Here is a 6,000-nt window from a genome sequence, read left to right on the forward strand (position 1 = left end):
TGTCCCTGAAGAGAAACGGGTGCGCACAGAATGCCACCAGAATGGTTGGAACAGACAGAGTGTAGAAGCACGTGCAGTCTTTTACAGCCAGATTTTGGTCAGTTCAGGTGGAGATGAACAGTTTACTTATTGATGCAAGCTTTCGGAGATGCTGCAGCCTTGCCAGGAAGACATACCTTTGAAGAGGAGGAGGGAAGCGTTTTGGAACTCGTAGTACAAATAATGTTTAGAGTTTATGTCTGCCAGCATAGTCTCTGACATATATGCCAGACAAATTATCAGAAACAAGATAGCAAGGCAGCATGATTTCCTGTGGCACCCAGAATGACGTTCCACCTCACAATTCACACCAAATATTCATGACAATGTATCCTAGAGAGTGTTCTCCTGAGGGTTGCTCAGGGCATGTTCTGAAGTCTGTGACAGACCAAAGGTATTCTGCTTTTGTTCATCCCAACAGCAAAATAAACCACGTTTTACCCTCTTTGTACCTCTACTATTGTGTTTATTCTTTAGTACACAGATATGCTTAGAATACATTGTTCTTTGACGAAGAACTAACCTAGCTTTAATGGCAAAGCAGAGCATGGGGAAGCAGGGAATGTCTTGAACAGGGTTTCACAGGTAATTGCTGCTGATCTATGAAGTCAATCGTCAGATTTTAAATGGAATAGAAGGTGAAGTTGATGTCTGCTGCCAAAACCTACTGGAAGACTCCAGTCAAAAATGCCAGGGATAATGAGGAAAACCAGGCTAGTTTATGTTAAGACACTTTTCAAAATTAAGTAATACAAAATGCATTACTTGCATTGTGGGCCTGACTGTCCATCCTGGTGTGACAAGTGAATGCATCCTCTCAAAGAGGAGAGAGAATTTCAGAAAAAAATATCAAGTAAAGGAGATAAGCCCTCATGATGTACATTCACTTATGCAAATTACAATGTTCCTGATCTATAGACCTCTTTATGACAAATGAGTCTAGAAGTCAAAATAATGTCAAGATCTTATCCTCTCATGCTGATGAAGCATGAAGAAAGGCTATTGTGTTAAGCAATGGGCATTGTAAGGAGCTCATTTGATGAGGCAGAAAGCTAAAGGCCAAAAGGCCAAAATACGTGGAATATGATGCATGCAGCACCCCTTGCACTGTACTGGAAAGTATCTGCAGGACTGTTAAATGCACAAAGAATTCTGTCACCTGTTTGTCTAACACAGGAGTAACTACTGATCATCTTAAAATGTCAGATGAGATCTAGGAATATCTCTTAAAACGATATTTTTATATACTGTAGCATGACTACAACCCATCCTGTTGCAATTAACAAGCAGTATCAAAGCACTAGTCATCCTCTTGCTTACATGGCAGCTGACATCACCAGAGCTTTATACAAACACCAATTAACCCTCTCAACAATGCTGCAAAGTGTCATTATGTCTATTTCAGAGATGAAGCAACAGCGAGAGGCAGAAAGATTTGCCCAAGATTACACAGCAAGAGAAGAGAAAAGTTCAAGAGTTTAAGGCTTTCAAGTTGGTATTTCTTTGTCCACATTTTAGCAGGTTCTACCCTTGTCTGTCAGTGGAGTTTTGTGTTTATTGCCATTGCTTTTGTGGTTCTGGTGGATAGGGGAAATTGAATGTCTTCTTGTTACATTCGTTTTTGATTCTGGATGGGTTGGTTTGTTGGTTTTAGATGTGCTAAAGACTGGACAAAACGTCCTTGGTAAGCAGAGATCTAGCAAACATGACAGACTTTGAACAAAAGGTTGCGAAAAGTTTGTAGACATCTGCCTTTGTTTGGGGTTTATATGGTGCTGATGGGGTAAAACTCAGTGAGAAAACATCACTGGGCCAGTGTAGCTCCTTTTGGTTACAAACCATTCCTGATCTAACTTTTGGGGGCTGTTTGGGGACTTCTGTGGAGGTTTTCTGTTAGTGCTGAACAGACAGGTCAGACTAGGAATATTTGTGCTGTTCAGGTGGACTATTCACTCCACATTACTCATCATGAGGTAGGGATTGTGGAAGTTACATGGCAGCATTTCTACTCTTTGATTGGCTAGTAAAGCTTTCCGGGGCATTAAAAAAAAAAAAGAAAAACAAGTGATTAATAGCAAATCTTAAGTCTTACCAGCTAACTACGGTGCTTTCCATATGAATAAGCACACTCCAAACATCACAGGAACAGCACAAGAGTACAGAGACATTCATGGGTCTCCCAGATAATCTTCTGCAAGTGCGAATGAATCAAAAATAAGTCATCTGTGCAATTCTTACATCGGTCTATCATTTTGGATCACCTTTGGCCCCATGTAAAGGTTACAGAATTATCTGTTTTTTTAAAGCCAGGTCTTCTCTTCAGCCACAATGCTTCCCTGATGATATGCCTGCATTCAGAGGATTATTGCTTTGCTTTCTAAAGTTTTTGGCACTGATAGCCTGTACAGAGCTGTTTGTATGTTTGCTGTTGGGGCATTGGGTCTTATGACTTTTCATGACCAACTCAGGCATGGATACAGCTGTTCTGTGAGAAGGTGAAGGAATCCTTCAGAGGTTGCTGATGGAAAAATGTAGTATTGCACTTGAATTTAACCCAAAAAGCATCCATCTAAAGAGGTATGACAGCTGACACAGCCACTCAGGTAATAGCTAGTTTCAGTTACTGATTTGCTAATGACTGTTTTGCCCTTGCGCAGTTTGTTCCCAGTTTCTTCATTCCCCTCCTTCCTAGTTGCCATACTGTAGTACCTCTTCCTCTTGTTGACATCTGTTCTAGTTTCCAACAGGAAAGCCTGAAGTTACTGGATTGATTAACCCCAGTGAATTGCTACCAAGCATTGCATTGCAGTCTCTCTCCTGCGTACCAAGAGGAGTAGGGATTGCCAGGGCAGATCTTCTCACCTATTGTCAGAAGACAGGAGCCAGATGTACTATCTACTGCTTTCTTCAGGAGCTTGGACAGCTGCTTGGGGAGATTTGGGCTTCATTTATGGTGGAGTTATGGTATCTGTGATTCCAGGATGGATGCATCTTGCTTGTCTACAGAACAAGAAGCTTTTACTAATGTTCTCCAACCTCTGTCAGTCCTAATTGCGTCAGCATTCCTACAGGTACTGCATCTGAGCTGGAGTAGGATTAAAAAAAAAAAAATCCACTGGCAAGAAGGATTTCACCAGCCTGTGAATCTTTGAAGTTGGCTGAGGAGTTAACAGGTCTGAACAGGTGGAACAACATCTATGAAGGCCTGTGACTAAAGAAACAAGAACAGAGAACAGGAAGAGAAACAAAAAATCAGGTGTTATCCCAGAGGGATGACAGGAGCAGCTGCAGACATCTTACTCAGAGAGGTGAGTGAGTGGAAATGAATGCTTGATCATACTGGAAGCAAGCAGGATTTTGCTACTGAGGCTGCATTTTTAACCCTATGCGCCTCTGGTGGAGGTTTAATGAAAAGCAGGGGTTACATGGGGCCTCTTCATAACAAGGGATGCAATTAAGGGATATTTAAATAGCTGATGACTAGCAGAATATGCATGTGCTCATTGCTGTGATTTCTGGGTTTTGTAAGGATGTGCCAGCTAGCTTTAGCCTTGCTAACTCAGGCACTGCTGGTGAGAAAACCAGAGCACCAGGGAGCTCAGCACAAGTTAAGGAGTGTTTACCTGCTTCCTTGAGCAGGTTTGGCAGCCTTTGCAGCAATTGAAGCTGCTTTGGCTAGATGAGCTGAGGTACACCAATGCTATCCTATTTCTGCAGGCATAGCTCACTGTGGTTTCAAGATATAGATCCTCTCAGCCATGGCTCAAAGCATCACACAAGGAAAGCAATGAATGTTGGGATTACCAGAAGAAATTTTTGTGAATTCTTCAACACAGAGATTCAAGTCGATGAGGAAAACACCTGAAAATCAGTCAGTTCAGCAACATTTGGGGCAGGATCAAAAGGAGACATTAAGCAATGTTTGAAAGCTCTCCAGGGCAGGGACTGCCTTTGTTCTGCCTCTTGCATAGGACTGAACACGCTGTCAGCGCTTCTGTAAGCAGCGCTCAGCCTCTGAGTACTGCTCCTTTCTCCTGTAGGACAGCAGAGAAACAATTTTGTATTCTGCTTTGAAAAGATGACAAAGTGGTTCTGGCTAGTAAGAACTGGGAAAAAATACAGGAGACAGAGCCTGACGCACGCCAGTTCAAGTCCATACGCAGCACAGCCAACCAACCAACACAAAGAAGAAACACTGGGAGTTTCCTTTTTCTACATTGCCCACAGAAGTTTGTCTGCCTTCGAGTGGGAGGAGGAATAGACTGGATCATCCAGTGGCCGTGAAGAAAGCACTGTGAGGGAGTTTCCACAAAACCAGAGGAGACAAGTCACACTGATTTCAGAGAGAGGAAAACTGGGTTGGTTTACTGTGTCCTGTGTAATGAGAGAAAATGCGGGAAGATGGTTTGACAGAGTAACCTGGACCATTCCAGGAGAATAAACGCCCTTCATGCAGGAACATGTGACGTGAGTAAAGCAAGATTTGCTAAAAAATCAAGATTGAACTGTAGATCTACAAAGCCTGCTGAAGGCAGGAGGGTGCAGGATCTGCTCCGTATCCCTTCCACTGCTAGAGGAAGTGGACGATCCCAAAGGCTGCTTTTCTCTGCTCCCAGACTGAAGAACAGTATCGAGGAAAGAGTGGGGAATCTCTGGAAGACACAGGCAAGCTGAGGGATCATAGAAAGTAATGAAACACTTAAGTGTGAGAGAGCATGATACTATGAAACAAGTGCAGCAAGGGAGAAAGTTAATAACTGAAAGACAGTTTGTGTGGTTAGTGGACAGCAAATTACGGTGAAGCTGACAGCATGGCAGGGCAGCAGGGAAAGCTGCTAGAAGTGGGGGGATTTTGATTCAGTTTGCTAATTTGTTTTAGGCCTCTCAGTGCAAGCAATTTTCAGCTAACTGGGAAAGTCTTCACGAATGAGTAGCTAAAGTGTCCTCTCTTCTTCCTGTGTAAGCCAAGAAGAGGTGGTTTACGTGATTAGGAGAAGCACTCTTATCTGCCTACTCAGACTCACCTCACTGCAATTCAGTATTCTGACAAGAAGTCCAGACAGTGTGGCACCACCTGTTTCAGACATTTAAAAAGATATTGGGGGAAATATGAATATTTGAGGCTCTAGAGGACTAACCAGTCGCAGCAAGAGGGACTAGCTAGAGATTATCACTAAGCTTCTCCGGTTTTCTCTCTGATGCTTTCACTCAAGCCTGTAACAACAGCAAATGTAACACGGGACAGGCATGCTGAACATTCTACATGCTGGACGTTGTCTGTGCTGTTCATCTGCTTAGTGTCTCATAATAGCCACAGTCAGTGTTATGAGAGATGTTTGCTCTATAGACAGTAAAAACTTTTTTTCACATGCACCAGCTGTAAGAAAATATTCAAGGATTAAAAAAAATGGTTGTCTGGTAGTAGATTTCCTTAAGTGCCTGAGTCCATTCCACTAGGAACATTAATTCACTAAGTAACTCTTTTGCCCATGTGAAGTAGCTAAAGTCTCTTCTCTCTGCCTGCAGGACACTCTTTGTACCTCTCTCCTGTTACTCTGATCTGGCGCTGATACTAAGACAAGTACGTAGTCAAAGGCATGTTTGTTCAGCCGTGATTTTCATTTCTGTTTCAGCAGTCTGTCACATGGGTGAGAATTGTGTTATCATCCATGCCGAGCATGCACGGTAGTGTAGAGACAAGGGACCAGGGAGCGTGGAGTTTGGACAGTTCCTCAATATGTGACAGCAATGTAAAAGTTTAAAAGTAAAATGAGCAGATTCCTTTGTTTACCTGTGCTGTCTTGGTCAACTAAATGGGATGAGATTCCATTAAGCTCAGCTGGGCAACAAACTGCAATTCAGGGAAAGGGGTTTGAAAAGTTACAACGTGGGAGGCATCCTTCTGTGTAAGGTGTAACTTGTCCAGAGGGTGTATTCAACCATTGACGTTTGCTGCTGCTC

Source organism: Tauraco erythrolophus, chromosome 23 (genome assembly GCF_009769465.1).
Source record: "Tauraco erythrolophus isolate bTauEry1 chromosome 23, bTauEry1.pri, whole genome shotgun sequence".
Lineage (NCBI taxonomy): Eukaryota > Metazoa > Chordata > Aves > Musophagiformes > Musophagidae > Tauraco > Tauraco erythrolophus.